The sequence below is a fragment of the Aphelocoma coerulescens genome, chromosome 8, assembly GCF_041296385.1.
Source record: "Aphelocoma coerulescens isolate FSJ_1873_10779 chromosome 8, UR_Acoe_1.0, whole genome shotgun sequence".
Lineage (NCBI taxonomy): Eukaryota > Metazoa > Chordata > Aves > Passeriformes > Corvidae > Aphelocoma > Aphelocoma coerulescens.
In genome coordinates, this window is record NC_091022.1 from 17921770 (window position 1) to 17939171 (window position 17402).

The following is a 17402-nucleotide window of genomic DNA, read 5'->3' on the forward strand; positions in this document are numbered from 1 at the left end:
CTTGTACATATGGTGCTGTAACTTTGAGATGTGAGAGGTGCTAGAATGAAAATGTAGATGAACAGGCAAAAGATTTGGTTTAGGGATCTACCAATACATTTCTGTATTTGTGTGTTTGTGCAGTGGCAGCATTTCTGTGTGGGTAACACAATGAAGAGAGGGAACTCTTAACTCTATAAAGGAAAGAGAAGCTCTACCTTGCCTAAATTGGAACCAGCTGACTCCATAACCCAACAGGCTGGGGAGGGGATTATTTATAGTCAAACCAGCAAGGGGAGGATTATTTATAGCCAAATGTGGAAGCAAGGCGACAGGTGGTGAGGAGCACTTGGGTCAGACAAAGACATCTGCTGGGAATGTCAGCAATACAAAGGTAACTCTGTATCCAGTAGTAAATGATAGAACAGAAATTACACCTGACCTGGAGGAAGAAAGGTTGCAGAGGCATATTTGAGGGAAGTAACAACATGTCAGACAAAGGAATTAACTAAAAGTAGGCATGCTGCCAAAAATAAAACCTATATACCAATGAGAACCCTAAAGTGAAAAGCAGGTGAACTAAGTGCCTGGGGATGAAAGACAACTGACCTTCACCACATAAATGTGACTCAAACAGTTGATAGTAATGCAATATTGTAGTTCATAATTATTAGCTGGACAAAGTAGCTCAGATGTGAGAGTATTTCAATCTAGGGCTATAGAACAGACCAGCCATGAGGACGGGGTATAGATTGGAAGGATGTTGAGATGCTTGAGTGTGTCCAGAGGAGGGCAACAAGGTTGGTGAGGGGCTTGGAACACAAGTCCTATGAGGAATGATTGAGGGAACTGTGATTGTTTAGCCTCGAGAAAAGGAGACTTAGAGGTGACCTCATCACTCTCTTCAACTTCCTGAAAGGAGGTTATAAACAGGCAGGGGTTGGTCTCTTCCACCAGGCAGCAACTGACAGAACAAGAGGACACTGTCTCAAGCTGCATCAAGGAAGCTATAGGCTGGATTATTAGGACAAAGTTTTTCACTGAAAGAATAATAAATTACTGGAATGGTCTACCCAGGGAGGTGGTAGAGTCACCATCTCTGGGTGTGTTTAAAAAAAGACTGGACATGGCACTTGGTGCCATAGTCTAGTTGAGGTGTTAGGACATGGGGTGGACTCGAAGATCTTGGAGGTCTCTTCCAACCTTGTTATTCTGTGATTTCTGTGGTCCAACCAGCTATTCTTTCTCAATGCACAGGTATACAATAGCTTGGCTGGGAACTGCTGGTCTTCTAGGGCAGTGTTTTTAAATATTTTAGGAATATCTAAAATTTGTGAAAGTGTTTTGGTATGGAGTTATTTTTAAATTAGAAGAAAACTCACCAAAAAAAAAAAAGGTAGCCTTATACTGGTTGTTGCTTGTTCAATGAAATGGTGTTGAAGACCTTATTCTTGTTCTCACTAATGCCGCTTTGCTGTTACTCTGGCTTTATATAACACACACAGAAATACATAAGAGCCCGACTGTTTGAGTGTAAAGAAGAGGTAGTGTAAATGAAAATTGTTCCCTGCCTGTGCAGTTGTGAGGAGTATTAATGAGGTAGCATTTACCCATTTATAAAATGGCTTTGTGTGTCAACAGGCCAAAGTTCAAAGAAGCAGTTTCTTGACAATTCGCAAGATTAGGCCAAAGATCAGCTGCTTCTTCAGACAGGCACAAACAGAGAGCTCTCAGTCATACATTAATTGCCTCAAGGTATCAATCTATACTTAGTAATAGCCACAGTATAATTAGGTTTCATGTCTTTCTGAGAAAGAATACAAGAAATTTTGTGATTCAACACTGGGAATCTATTGCTGGACTGTTTAAACGTTCTAAAATGTGCTTACGGGGTGTTTGCAGTGTCTAAAGCAAATTCAACAGGCTAGAAAAATCTCTTACGCTATCCTGTGTTCTGGTTATTTTCTATTTTAAAAACAAATAATGAAAAAATATGAAGTTAAAACAGAAGAAATCTAGATATAGTCAAAGAAAGACTACTGTAGGAGAGACTTGGATTTTTAATTCAAAGTGGGCAAAGTTGCAAAATGAGGAAGTCTAAAATGGAGAGGAATTTTTGGGAGAGGAAAGGGAACGACGTGAAAAGTAAGAAATAGAGAACTGGTCAAATGAAATTTCATGCAACTTTTAATTAGCATATAGAACTCATTGGCAGAAAATATCATGGGAGTGGAGAACATAAGAGGGTTGAAAAAGATCAGGCATTTGTATGGATAATGAGAGAATCTAAATTACATTGACTAGACTAAAAACATTAATAAAGATGTAAAACTTTGTGCTTGTGGGCAGGAGCCAAACACATATAGATGGGGTTCCAGGGAAACTTCTTGCTTGAGGTGATTATTCCATAATATTCCCCTTGGGTTTCTTTTGGTTTTTTTGTTTGTTTTTTTTTTTTTTTTTTTTTTGGCTTTCCTTTGTAGCAATAGGTACTGATGCAGTTGAGGGTCTGCTAAGAAATTCTGTGTTTCTTTGCATTTGTGCTTGTGTAGGAGGGGAGAAAAGGGTGGCACAAGAATATGCTCCTAATGAGTGCTTCTCAGAAGGAAATAACCTTTAGACAGTTGTAGAGAACACAAGCAAAGTAACCCTGCTGTAACTGACCTTAGGGCTGTCTCCTCAGTTGTGTGGAAGAAAGACCTGGTCAAATTTTCCTTAGCTCTCAGGCCTCCCATCTGCCAATTCTGAGCAATGCAGAGTATAGATGACTTTCCGCAAACCCATTGTGGTTTTGCCCCCATCTTCTCCTTCAAAGTAAGTTTATCATTTCAAGTATATACAGAGATTATTCCTGCTCAAAAGCAATGGCTCCTCCTACATAATCTGCCTCATACCAGCACTCTGCAGGTCACAGGATGCAAGTGGTCTGTCAATGGCAGTGCACGTTAGGTCTGTGGCCTGGGGGCCTCAGTGCAGCCCCTAGTCTGCCAGGTGAGCCAGCACAGCAGATGTGCTTTCCACCTTGCCCTCCATCAAACTGGGGCTGCATCTACCCACATGATAGTTTGCATTCGTGACCTCTGTTCTGCATGGTGAAATAGAAAAGTCAGGGAATTACTAAGAGAATCTTACCAATTAATAATGGCAATAGGTTGGTGCTAATGTTTTAGTCATTTCCAAAGGTAATGCATTTAATCCTGCCTTTCGCTGTTGCTTGACCCTATGGCTGCTGTAGCCACTTCCAGGCACTGAATTAATCTGAATGGAAATATGAGTGAAAAAGCACAGTAGCCACACTGTATTTATTATGAATTTGAGAAAGAAGAAGAAATTGCTTCAGCACTGCCTCCTTTTCATACTCATATCTCTAAAAGTAGCCAGTTAATTACATTCCATGGTTACTGCTATTGTAATGTGTGTTTATTTGAAGTGCAAAGATAATCATCGATTGTATACTCTCGACTACACTATTAATGGTTTGAATACCCACATTGTGTTTACATTTTACTTTATAGCTAACACTTAGCCATTGTGGTTTTAACATGTAGTAATTCAGTGAATACTGTCTCCATGTAATGCCCTTGCCATTTCATTCTGCGGTATTAAGTGTTGTTTTTCTAGGAAGGTCTTGAAATGTGGGGCATTATGTATGAGTTATGCTAATTTGTTAGGGCAATGAATACATTAATTTCATTAGTAAATGGCCTCAAAGCAATAATTACCAGTGTAGGTGTGTCAGAAACGACCATGTTCAGTTTTGCCAGTTAATTATTAAGATTTTGTTCTAAGGGACCCAGATTTGACATCCAGCTTCAATTTAGCCATAAATAAAAGTCTGAAGTATATCGGGCTGAAGAAATCTAGCCAAGAACTTGTTTTGCTCTTAGAAAGTCCTACATTTTGTCTAATTGTGACTGCCAATAAGATGCTAAAAGAGTTAGTGTCAGTGATATGAGGTTTATACTATACCTCCCAAAAAGGCATGTCATAATGAAAATAGCAATTGTGCTTTCTCATTCCTCTCATCTCACGTTATGTTACAGAATGCTGAATTATTCAATGGCAGTATTACTTGCTAGTGCAGTATTAAATTTGTAATGGCTGCAGTTTATTGTTAAAGCTGAAGGGTGGTTTTTAATGGAGTTTACTTCTAATGGCCTAATTAGGTTTCTAAGTTATATCTGTGCACTTCTTGAACTTTACATGGCTAACTCCTGTAAAGGAGACAAATGGAGGCCCCTGTTCACCTGGATTACTTTCCTTAGATGTGACCGTATTTTTAATTACAGTCACCTGTTGGAAACACCTAATAAACCACTGTTTAGTAATAATGTGCGTTTAGGCACCTTAGAACTGTATTTTTTCCAAAGGAAACTGGAAATTGAAGAAGGCCAATGGCATTCTGGCCTGTATCAGCAATAGTGTGGCCAGCAGGACCAGGGCAGTGATTGCCCCCCTGTGCTTGGTACTGGTGAGGTCCCACTTCGAGTGCTTTGTCCAGTTCTGGGCCCCTCATGACAAGAAAGACAGTGAGGGGCTGGAGTGAGCCCAGAGAAGGACACTGGAGCTGGGGAAGGGTCTGGAGCACAAGTTCTGTGAGGAGCAGCTGGGGGAGCTCAGCCAGGAGAAAAGGAGGTTCAGAGGGAACTTACCAGTCTCTACAACTGCCTGAAAGGAGGGTGTAGCCTGGTGGGGGCTGGCCTCTTCTCTCAGGTAGCAAGTGATAGAACAAGAGGAAACGGCCTCAAGCTGTGCCAGGGAAATTTCAGGTTGGACATCAGGAGGAATTTCTTCATGGAAAGGATTGTTAAACATTGGCATGGACTGCCCAGGGTGGTGGTGACATCACCATCCCTGGAAGTGTTCAAGAAATGACTGGACATGGTGCTTACTGCCATGGTCTAGTTGGCAAGGTGGTAACCAGTCAGTGTTTGTACTTGAAAAGGCTCTGAGGCCTTTTCCAACCTAAATGATTCTTTGGTTCTGTTAAAAATTGTGTACATGAACTGATGTCCATTTATCAACTATTAAAATGATAGCAAATAAGAATCTCCAATGTTTCATTTTTGTGGTCTGCTTTGTAAAATAGAACCATAGAAAGAGGGACAGGGACCCTCTGTTCTCATCACTGAAGCTACTTATAGCTTCTTTCAAAACATATTTCATATATTAAATTCCAAGGCTGAACTTTCCAAATCACTACAGAATAATGCTGGGAAAAAAAAAGGACTAATAACTGTTTACTTTTTAGATATATCAGCAAACACCCTGCATTATCCGGTTGTATCATAGGAAAATGCACCATATATGGAGACAAAGGACATATAGGACTCCCTATATTTCCCATCAGTGGAGATGAATAACAGGTACTCAGAGGAACTATTTCAGCTCTGAAATATGTTTTATGTTGAGTGCAGGACTCTAGCCAAGCTCTTCAGATTTAGATTGTACGCCATCATTAGTCCAGTCCAGTAAGTACATTCCCTGCAGAGTTTGCTTGCTGACCTTATTTCATAATCCCAAGCAGAGTCAGTGAATGAAATATGACATTTCGATTCTTAGATTTACAGATACAAGGAGTGGGTATCTAATTGTGGCTTTCTTCTTTTGCATGATTGATAACTTTCCATTAGTTAAGGTGATACTGGGTTTGCCTTGGGAGAGATATGAACCAATGCAACTGATCTCACAGTGAGTTTTGGTGTAGACCTGGACAGCCTGGTTACTTTACCTCTTTTCTGCTCAAGCTCCTGAGAAGCCTAGGAAACCATACAAGGAATAACAAGTATTGTGCTGCTACTGCAGTAATTGTAGGCCAGCATATCTGTTTCTCTTGTCAGATGGTTTTTATTCTGGACTGCTTCTTTGCTGCTCCAGTTTCTTTCTGTCTCAGATTGTGTCCTTCTTCCAAGACACTGGGAGGAAAATTAGTCTTCCTTGCCTATTGGGCAATTAAATGAAACATATTGACAGTACTCCAGCAAATCTAGAGTAGCACAAATCTATCAGAGTAACTTAGGAATACTGTTCACCACAGAGATTCTCGAATGTGTAGACAAAATCCCTTCTTAAATTTTATTCCCAAAAAATAAAACCCCTGGGGAATCAAGTTTTGTAAAAAGCTGTCAGTAGCAAAGAATATTTTTTCTTCCCCCATGATCAAACATCCTAGTCTTTTATGGAATATGTTGCCTACCATATATTCTTATTTTTCATGCTTAGTATTGAATTTAAATATTTGATGATTGATTTAGTATTTCTTGCATAGCTTAATAAAAGTTTAGTGATGTAAGGGAGCTGGTTACAAAGATACGCCCCACTAGAAACTCATTTACTTACGAAATCAAATGCTAAGTAAAATAAACAGCTTGGCTTTCTACTGACATTTTATAGCCACCTTAAGGGAAAGGTGGGGATGGGGGTTGTGTGCCATGTGGGTTTAATTCATGAACTTCCACTCAGAGTGCTCAAAGGCAATACAGTAGTTGAGCCAACTTTCTCTGTTAAATTACAAAAAGAGAGATTTTTTTTTTACCAAATACAGGGGATCAACTACAGCTGCAAAAAGGAAATTTAGAATTATCATCACACCAGTATCAGAAGGTCCTTTATATTTATAGCTTCATAAAAGTTCACAGCTAGAGTATTTGCTGCCAACTCATAAAAGAACTAATGAAAATTTCTGCAGATTTTTTTTTTGTGGACAGTGATTTCTTAATCCCCTAAATCCTGATGAATTCTTATATTCAAAACATTTGTCAAAATGGATGGAAAAGGACTTTGTGATTCTTTAATAAGGTAGGTCACATTTAAACTCACTAAGGGACAAACTGTGCTACAGTCCTGCTTGGGTAGTATTACCATACTTCAAGTGTATCCATTAACACCAAGAAGACTGTGACAGTATTACTCAAAGCAAAAAAAAAAAAAAGTAACATTATGTTGCTTTTCTGAAGGCAAGTTGCTCTATTGTTTGGATAAACTTTAAAATTTTATTTATAATCATAAAAATCACTATTATTTCAACATTTAAAAAGTATAATTAAGCAATAAGTTTCTTTAAGATAAGTAGTATTTGGCAGTAATGAAAACCTTGTGTTTTAATGTACCTCAAAGGGTGTTGTAACTCAATAATTCACAGGTTCTCTAAGTTTTTGTATCTAAAAGCAGAAAGCTTCTTCTAGTTACATTCCTAAAAGTATGAAAATTAAATCAATGTTTTTATCTCCAGCTGTGGAAAACCATTCCTAAAAGAAAAGCTAGTGATAGTAACAGGTATATTTATCAAATTTGAGGGTAATATGAGTTTCGGTGATTTCTTCTAGCTACTGATCATTCCTCTCTCTCCCTCAACCCCTGTTGTTTTCTGTTTGGAACATCAAGGCAGCCCTAAATTTGTCACATCTATGTTATTGCTCTCTTCTTCCCTGTAAGTTTATCTACCTGGACAGAGCCTGCCCCACCAAGAACAGCATATTGTCATGGTTTAATGCCAGCTGGCAACTAAGTACCACACAGCCACTCACTGCCCATTCCCCCTACCTTGGGGGGGAGGAGAACTGGGGGGAAAAATGTGTGATCCTTGGGTTGAGGTAAGAATAGTTTAATAACTGTAAAAAAAGATAGTAATAACTGTAGTGAAAGGAGAGATGGATGGATGGAGGGATGGATGGATGGATGGATGGGTGGATGGATGGATGGATGGATGGATGGACGGACGGACGGATGGACGGACATATGGACGCACAATACGCTTGCTCACCACTTGCTGACTGATGCCCAGCCTGTTCCCCAGCAGTGATCAGCAACTTCTGGCCAACTACTCCCAGTTTATATACTGGGCATGACATTCCATGGTGTGGAATATCCCTCTTGCCAGTTCAGGTCACCTATCCAGGCTGTGTTTTCATCAAGTTTTTTGTGCACCTGCTTGCTGGCAGCGTATGGGAAAGTGTAAAATGCTTGATTTAGGGTAAACATGATTTAGCAATAGCTAAAACATGAGTGTGTGATTAACATTATTTTCATACTAAATTCAAATCACAGCAGTGTACCAGCAACTAAGAAGAAAATTAACTCTATCTGAGTTGAAACCAGGGCCCATATTTTTGAAGTTGCTTCAAAGTTTAACTTCTGTGTGGTGAGAAGTGTTCTGGATTATAATAATAATAGGCTGTCACTTAGTGCCAGCAGAATAGAGAGGCCTTATTTCAGAACCAGAATGTTTCCAACCCTACCGCTGTAAAAGGATTTCACTCTTAGAAGAGTTTCTTTAATCAAACATAGTTTTCTTTAGGAGTAAAATGACTTGCATAGGTGTGGTGCTGGTAACTAGAGGACAATCACAACAGATTTTGAAGCTCTGTAAAGAGCAGACATTTAGGAGCTACCCTTTTTGGCTAGAAATGAGGAGAAGAGTGGAAAGTGATGGGGGAGAAAAGCTCTGTTAGTTTCACCATGCTGGTTCTTTAGGTTTCTGAGCTGGTGAATAATTGCAGTTGTCTGTATTTTCATCGATGTAGTTGTGAAAACTTGTGAAAAAAACTTGCTGGTTTTTTTCTGCCAAGGGTTAATAGTGCAGATGTTTTGTAGATCTCTCAGAGACGCACCTACCAGAGCTGAGCCATTCAGGCTGTCCTCACAGCCTGAGCCATTTTATCATTTTGCATGCAGTGTGCCTCAAGCTGTGAAGCTATTTGTTGAACTAGGCCATGTTACTGTTTGACTGAGAGGAAGACAAATTGTCCATATTATCCCATATTATCCTTAATTTCCATATAATTGTTTTAATCTTTGTTTTATAATAAATGCATAAAAGTGTCCTGAGGGTACCTTTTTGTTTGCTATTGTAGGTGTCTCATTTAGAGTCCAAGCAAGATGGAAATGTTCAGGGCTGCTTTTTCTTCCTCTCACCTGAATGGTTCACAAAACACACTCTAAAACTAAAATATCAGTCATCCTCACTGCAGAGCTCTACTTCCATATAAAAGCAGGTGAAGCTGTGTTTCCCATCCATCTCATTCTGAAAATGTCTAGCAAATTGTATTAGGACAAGTGACAGTTTTGGCTGGAGAGATGTGTCATGCCAACCCCACAGAACATCTAGCTGTTGCTGGGGGATCATATGTTCCAGTTTAAAAGGAACTGGGGGGTAAGGAAAGAAGGAATATCTTACCTGTGACTCACCACTGCTTCCTGTCTTGCATCTCAACTGCCTGTTTATTTAAAGAGGCTGAACAAGTAGTCCTACACAAAGAAAATGACAGTCTCCAGAAGTTCTGAATGGTCAAGATTAATGAGAAAACATACAAGAGTCTCCTATGGAGTCCTTTCAGTTTGGCACTCTACCTAGGTGTTTTATGCCCAGCTAATGACAGCTTGTCTCTGTTCTCAGTGGCCAGCTGCCTGCAGCTTTCACTCCTGGACTCTTTAATTCATAGTGACAATTTCTGATGTGTCTTTGTTTAGGAGTGGTTACTTTGGGATGCCACCCATTCATACACTTGAACTTCACTGGCACAAATCTGCTGAAGTGAGGACTCCCTTGGGAATACCCGACCAAAGAGCACACACTTTGACATAATTGCTCCACACCAGTCTAACGGTAGGGAGTGAGACATTAACAAAACATAAACTGATATGGGAGCAAAAAGCAAAAATAAGGTTCTGGAGAGTTTCTCTGTTCGATTCTGTAGAAGTACTGACAACTTACCTGTGGAGCTTAGTGAAATGTTACGATCCCATTATAAAACATCTGTGCGATGCCACAGAAAGTCTGTAGAAAGCGTAGCATTGTATAATATGTATCCATACGGGTATTCTTGTTTGGTTTTGATGGGAGGTGGGACAGTTGCTGAAATTTGTGGAACGGTAGAGTTGTCTGTGCATGCCCGACAGAACAGAGAAATAAGGAAACTTCAGATAGTTCTTTCACGAGTTGTTTTTAAGCCTGAAATAGAACTTAGTCTTTAGGGGAAACAAGCATCCTGATTTCACCAGATGTTAATATTTAGTTCTATGGTCCCTTTAAAAACAAGCCCAGCGTAAAGGGGAAAGTTATATGAATACATTTTTTGACATTTTGTTTATTAGCATTTTATCTAGGCTAATAGTAAATTAGTAGACTTGTCAGCAGAAATCTCAGGGTGAAGCAAATAAAGAATCTTAATAGGCAGGGAGAAACAGAACTAATGGCAAATTCCTCACAAAGAGCTCTAATTTATTGGTTTCTCTTTCATGAAGATTCTGTTCTAGATTCTGGCTTTGTCAGAAGAAACAGCTGAATGATGACATGGATTCTCAGAAAGAAACTGTGCTGTCTGGTGGGAAAGAAAGGAGGAAAGACAGTCTATTTCTTTTAACACTTTCTTCAAACTGCTTCATACCACACAGTGAAGTTTTCTTAGTTTGATTTGTTGGTTTCAGTGAACTTGCTAAGTCTGAGTTTGTAAAAGTGCTGTGAGGACTGATTCTTCTTGTAAGTGACTGACTGCAGTAAACCAGTAAATGAGAGCTTCTCTGGGTCTTTGTTGTGCAAATGGTGTAGAAGCGCTGGGTTCAGGATATGCAGCTTTGTTGGAACCGCTTCTGGCTTGCTATACACACCTGTACCCACTGGGACTGCTGTCACAGTGCTCTTGGGGCCAATAGAGTTGCTGGGAGGTACAGCACTGCCTCATTTCCTCTGCTCACACTGGTTACACCAGCCTGTTCTCCCAAGCAAGGGAAGAAGCTGCTAATTCCAGGGTTAAAACTATGAAATTTTCTTGGAGTATGCTTACTAATTACAAGCTGGACATTTTCTATTGCTCTATAGAGCATACAACTGAATTTGTTGTGTAATTAATAAAGTAAGTGTCATCTACACTACATTCCTCCCAAATCCATTGGTGTGATTGAGAGTGTAGGTGTACAACTCTTCAGCCAGGTGGGCATGAGGAGCTGTCATGTGTTCCAGTACATTAGAATTAGCTATGGACCCTTTCTCAACAGAAGTCATTATTTGCCAAGATGACTGAAACTTCTCTGACCCAACCCATTCAGCTTTCAGTTTTATGTTGACGGTATCAGGGAAAGTGCAGTGTTTTCAAAAAAGTAATTGCTGAGTGACCTCATAGGGCAAGATCATCCTTGTGTTCTTTCCCTTGCCTTGGACAAGAGAAAGGTGCAGAATGTAAAGATGCATCCTTAAAAGTGCTTGAAGTCAAGATGGATAAAGGTGGAGAGGTAAGGAATGAAGTAGACTAGGACAAATAAAATAAATTTAGGGAAGTTATCTGTTTCTTTGATTAATTGAATTTCCTTTCCCAGTGTTAAACTCATTCTCTGAGCCTGTATCATTATCACCTGACCTTGTCAGTGTCATTCTGAAGTATACAAAAACACCACCCCACACAACAAGCAAACAATCAGAAAACACAAGGAAGAGAAAAATGCTGAATCATGGCAATCCAGAGGTTGTAATATTTTTAATTTGGTGCTTTACTTGTATTCTATTTTATTGCTATATTGGAAACATTCCTGGCTTTTGGGTGGAAGGAAGAACGAAAGAACAGATTTAAGCCATGTAAAGATAGTAAGACAGTAGAACTCATTGGATTGTGTAGACTAGTTGTATGTAGTTTGTTTTTCTTTCTCCTCTAACTATGTTCCTAAAATGAATTTCTTCCATAAATCCAGTACAATAACTTCTGTTCCAATAAATGCCTGTCAGGCTTTCTCTCCTGCTGGAGAAACAACCTTAGAAATCAAAACAACTGTTGTAGCAACTTAGGAAATGCACTTGTAGTTTCTCCTGCATTTCACCTTTTCTTTGTCCCAGATCCTGAAGGAAGAAGGACAAGACTCCAGAAATGTGGTTTAACAGGTTGGAACTTGCATAATATTTCAAGGAACTATCTGATAATAATTCATCCAGCACAGGTCATTCATTCTGTTGTAATCCACTTTGCAAAGGGCCCATGTCAGCTCCCTACCCCATTAACCAGGCGTAGCACCACTGCTAAGATTTCACTGCTCTCCCCTCATGCAAGGCAGCAGGAATTGACTCCTTAGTGGTCAGGAGATTCAGAGTTTCAGCCCCATTCTTCAACTTCTTTTATTAATAAGCGCTTTCCCCTATACAGCTGCAGTTCTAGCTTTCTAAATGGACAAGAAGCCCTTTTGAAAAATTCTGTATGAAGAGTGATTTGCTGAATTGCAACTCTCCTTTTCTGATCCCCTGAAGAGGAAAGAAAGAGATAACATAACAGGTTTGTTGCATTTGCTCACCATGAATATGCTTCTCTTAGGTCCGCAGAGACTGTGTGATGTGCATGGGGAGATTCTGAAGGGCAGTAATTTTACTATGCTAAAGCTGTTGTCATTTTTAAAGAATCAGTCTTCTGGATGGAAACTGAAGGCAAGAGGAAATGTTGATCAGGTCTTTTGATTTAGTGGGGACAGGGAGGAGAATGGGGGAGGAGAAAAAGACTTGACATCTACAACACTCAGTGTCCTGACACAAATTCCTCTTTTAGGCCATGAGAACAGAGCTAAATTCTGCTCCCTTATAGTACCACTTTTTCATCCCAGACAAAGCTTCTTCATCTCTCAGGCTGCTGGAAATAGATTCTAACTTACTCAAGGCCCTTGAGTACAACACTGAAGACTGGATAGCTTGCACACTGTTGTTTAGTGTTTTTTTTTTAATTTCTGAATGGGACATTAGCTTTATGAAATTAACATTAAAGGCAGCCTTATTTATCCACATTAACATGAAATTAATTTCATATCACTAAATTAATAGGGTGATGAAACATTTAGTTCCTTTCAATACACCAATCTCTGAAGATTTAATTAAAAATGTGCTTTTATATATCCTGATTTCCCAGTTGTTTTTCTATGAAGCAAAATGTGATCAAGATATTAAAGTCTTGTACTTTTTTTGCCTGGACCACTTGTGTTTTGGTGTGGAAATATATAAAACTTATATTCAAGAAGTTACCTTCTCAAACTGCTTTTCATAACATTATTTCATCAGATAATCTTAATTTTCTGCATGACATCATCTTTTCAAGCTGATGTAGGACTGAGGTCTGATATTTGCATATTCAAGATGGAACTGTGTAGCTTAACAATGTTTCTGCTTGTGTATGGTATTTATTTTTTAATTATTATTTTCACTTAGGGGAATCTAAGAAATAAGTCCTTCCAAAATTCTTTTCTTGGCTCTTTAGGTGATTTTGCTCTCATGTTTTTATCCAGGGGAGCTTTTCACCAGTCTGGTCTAAAATATGCTGTAGTAATGTGATCAGGTGATGATTTGTACATACATTGGATATAATATCCTTTTCTTGCAGGCATGCAATGTAGATTTTTTCAAGGAGAAAGTGATTATTTTAATTTTATAGCGGACAGGACAGGACCAGAGCATCATTAGAAGTGGGTGAGGGTGGGGTAGAGTGTCAGCGCTGTACTGCTTAGATTTATATTACCCAGCTAAAAGAGGTTATATTGGAAGAGTTGCCATGCTGGATATCTACGGGAGAGCTGTGAGGGTTGATCATTTAGTAGCTGAGAATTAGTGAAGTACTGTTAAGTACTTCTTGCTGGAATATAAACAACCTGGCAGGCAGATTTCTTGTTTCTCTTCCATTTTTCTCTTCCCTTAATCTCACCACAATTAATTGAATCAAAGCCTAGTCAGGAGTGAAACACTCCCTTTTTGTCACTGTACATACGTGGAATATATGGAGCTCATTGGAATTCTCATGGTGGCCATCCCTTCAGTAACCAGCAACTGCTTTTGTCAGTGATTGAGGACTGTCAGAACAGTAGTTTCCTTGTTTGCATCCTTGGTTGTGCCCATGACAGCCTCAGATGCTCTGGTTTTTCAGCTTTCCTCAATTAACAGTAAATCTTGGTAGAAGTAGATGGTGGATTCTCTTGACTTCAGTAGTCTGACACAATACAGCAAACTGAGAAGCACAACAGTCTTTTTTTTGTTTGTTTGTTTTTTTAATATATATATTGGTGACATTCTGTAATAGAAAATCCTATTGCTTGACTCTTTGTACTCTTTGAGTTTAATTCTTATAAGCCCTGGGCACAAAGCTTCGGCATCTTGGTTTCCACAGCATGCTGCAGGCCTGACATGTTTCACCAGCATTTAGACCTGGGTGGTGAGTTGTGCTGGTGCCTGCTTGGTGTAGCTGGGTCTGAGGTGACCCCATGGCTTGGTCTCGCTCACTGTTACATTTCAATTCAGCAATTTTACCAAGCTGACCGGCTACTCAGAAATTACATTTTTCTGTAAATGCAAAGCATGTGGCTAAAATGCTAAAATTGAAGCTACATGTTACTTTTTGGAGGATTGTTATTCCCACTTGATCTTGTATCTCATATTGTGTTTTATAATGAAAGCTGTACTGTGTTCTTTCCTACTATGGCCATAATGAAGTTTGCAACTTGTTGCTCATCTCGGTGGTGTGTGTGGGAAGTGTTCTGGTGCAAACTGGTCAGCAGAGCAGAGCTGTGACAGATCTGTGTAATGATGTCTCAAAATATAGGAAAAACCTGCCAAATCCAGTGCTTTTCCTTGCCCTTAGGACTCAGACTCTGTGAATAGGCACTTAGACAATGACTGGAAAGTGGAAAGATGTCCTAATTTCTTAATTCTTCTATGTGAATGATGTAGGTCACAAGTAAAATCTTTTTTATGACCTGCAATATTGGGATTGTATCTATTTCAGAGCTCATTAAGTTTTGATAACTAAGGTGATTTGATGTCACACTGTACTGTGGGCTTTCTTCTTCAATATGTATGTATGTTTAACATGATGTTTTACATGATGTGTAATTCAGATGGTAAACACTGGAAAGAAAAACTAACTACTTTATTTTCAATCAAAGGCTTGGGAACAATTATTGTTTTAAAGGCAGCTGTAAAATAATTCTTAATTGAATCTCTGTTTTGTCTATAATACCTATTCTCTAAAATCATACCTTAAAAATGCAACACTCTTTTGTTTTTCTTCCCCTAGCTTTGTACAATACAGTTTTTGATTCGGTCTCAATTAGTCATGTCAGTGTATTTTTCTGATTCCAACATCCAAAATCCTATAGTTTTAATGTGGATGGGAATTTGGATAGGAATTGCTGTGTAGCAGAATGGTGGGTTATTCAAAACACTTTTACTGAAGACCGTGATGAAATATTTTATGCCTGTACTGTCTGTAATAAGGAGACATAGAATTAGGGAGAGCTGTAAGACTTAAGAACTCCAGACCTGCATGTGATTATTCATAGTAAATTGAAATAAACTATCTTGTTCAATGAGAGGGTTTGTCAGCTTTAAGGCAAGATTCGTAGTGTTTCTTTACCTCCTTTATTTTTGCATGTGAGATGCTGGCTGTGGAGGGAAGCCTGGAGTAATGCTCTGGCCTTTCATCTCTGGAGAGAGGGGGGATTTGTAAATTGGATAAAGGTCAGTAGGGAATATTAGTTTGGTTGGTGATATCAGATGAGTTCTTCTCTAGATCACACAATCACTGTGCAATTGGCAAAAGTATGATAATAGGCTTTGCTCTGTCAATTTAATGAGTTATCGAGGGGGATCAGAAGGATTGAGAGAGGTTTTTAGTATCCAGTACAATGCTGTGCAAAAATCTCTCACAGAAGAAGGGAGATACTTTAATTGTAGCTCTGAAAAGGAAAATGTGACTTACTCTTTGGAGCTCTGATCTGAACTGAGGTCCACACTGTTCTGAGGTATCCAGACACGGGAGTTGGTTCAGATCATTCCACACAGGTTAGGATACGCCTTTCTCATCACACCAATTCTCACCCTTGGTGCACCTTCACCTTGCAGGGGAAGAAATAACAAAAGGCATGCAGATGCCAGGATGTCTGGTCAGTTCCAAAGCTGCTTTGGTGCTTTCAAGTGTGTTTGTGCTACAGGGGAAGACAGCCGTCCTGGGACTACAATGTTACTAGCAGACTCTTCCCAGACAGCAGAAGAAAACAGGAAAATTGTAGAGCTGTGTTGGTTTACAGGCACTTTGTGTTTTCCTACTAATAAGCAGTTAGACATAGCCTTTTTGTGATGATAGTATCATGCAGAGGGCTCTAAATTATTCACACAAGTAACTAACGTGTTTTATGTCTTCTCAAAGTGTCCAACAGCTCTGCAACCTCTTTGAAAATACCTATTGTTTGGAATTTGCACTGAAAATAATTCCAATAAAATATTCTTGGTTTTACACAGGTTCTTTGAAAAGACTGATTTTTCAGATTCTGAGAAGCATATACACTTTTTCTTAGTCCCTAAGATTATGTGGTATTTTTCCTGTCCCTGGCTATGAAATTTTCATTCTTAGAGTGACTTACTTTATTTTGGGTGGGAAGTGTCCATTGTATGTTTTCTATCTACTCATTAATTTGGTGAACATTTGTCGCCCAATGCGTTCCTTGTATACATTTTATGGACTGCTAAAATAACAGCTGCAAATGCAGGCACAGAAGAGATTATTTGTTTGAAGCAAAAATTTATTTTAAAAGTTTTGAAATATTAATTGTATATTGTGGGATAGCCCAAGTGTTGACAATGTGCTTTGGATACCTCTGGGTGTGCTGGCTCTGGCCTCCTCTGCATGCAGGTCCCTAGATATGTTAACAAGCAGACTGCACACACAAAATGTTACCATATTGCATCTTTCTATTATGGACATCAAGTAGGGATTTGCATATGCAATTGCCTTTCAAAGTGAACAGTGCTGTCAGACCTTTGCATACAGGGACCTGAAAACTGCAAGTCTTCATTTCATTTCTCCTGAGGCTCTTTGGTGAGAGTTGTTCTTTTTCTTGCAAAATGACTGCAAATACAAAGATGTGAGTGTTTTATCAGCATTGTAACTATTCTGTGAGAAGACTCCTCACATCTTAAATACTAAAGCTATGGAAAATAAATTCATATTTTTGATATCAATTTTTCTTTTTGCCTATTTTAAAATGATTTATTGAAGTAAAAAGTCAGATGATGATAAGATAACACTGTTTAGAGGTCATTAAAGAGTTTTCAGGAAGTTTCTACAAAGGTACTGGTTTTATATTGTCAGTATGATAAGAAAACTAACAATTTATGTCAAAGTTTGCAAAATGTGTTTGTCTGATAAACAGTCTACTCAGGGGAAATCAATCATATTTCCTTCCCAGAGTGTATTGTATTTTTCATGAAGTGAATTTCAGCAGCTCTGCACATTCATGTGTTTGGTATTGCAGCATCTTAAGATGCATCTTTTCTTGTTGCAGTGGTTGCAGTGCTGTGTGTGGCTTGGAACCACATGTGGTACCAGGCTGTAATAAACAGAAGCCTTTGTTTTGCAGAAGCCAGGAATTATATGTTCTTCTTGAGCCAGGTGAGAACCTCAGAGTGTGTTTCTTCC

General features: G+C 39.0%; 2 long non-coding RNA genes across 5 annotated transcripts in view; both read left to right on the plus strand.

Annotated features, from left to right (window-relative positions):
- The window catches only part of LOC138114021 (uncharacterized), a 254311-nt gene that overhangs the window by 124237 nt on the left and 112672 nt on the right, over nucleotides 1-17402 (plus strand). The gene's annotated exons all lie outside the window — the stretch shown is intronic.
- Nucleotides 297-16178, plus strand: LOC138114023 (uncharacterized). Its single transcript, XR_011152452.1, has 3 exons — nucleotides 297-373; nucleotides 12105-12230; nucleotides 15830-16178. It is a non-coding gene; the product is annotated as an uncharacterized lncRNA (long non-coding RNA).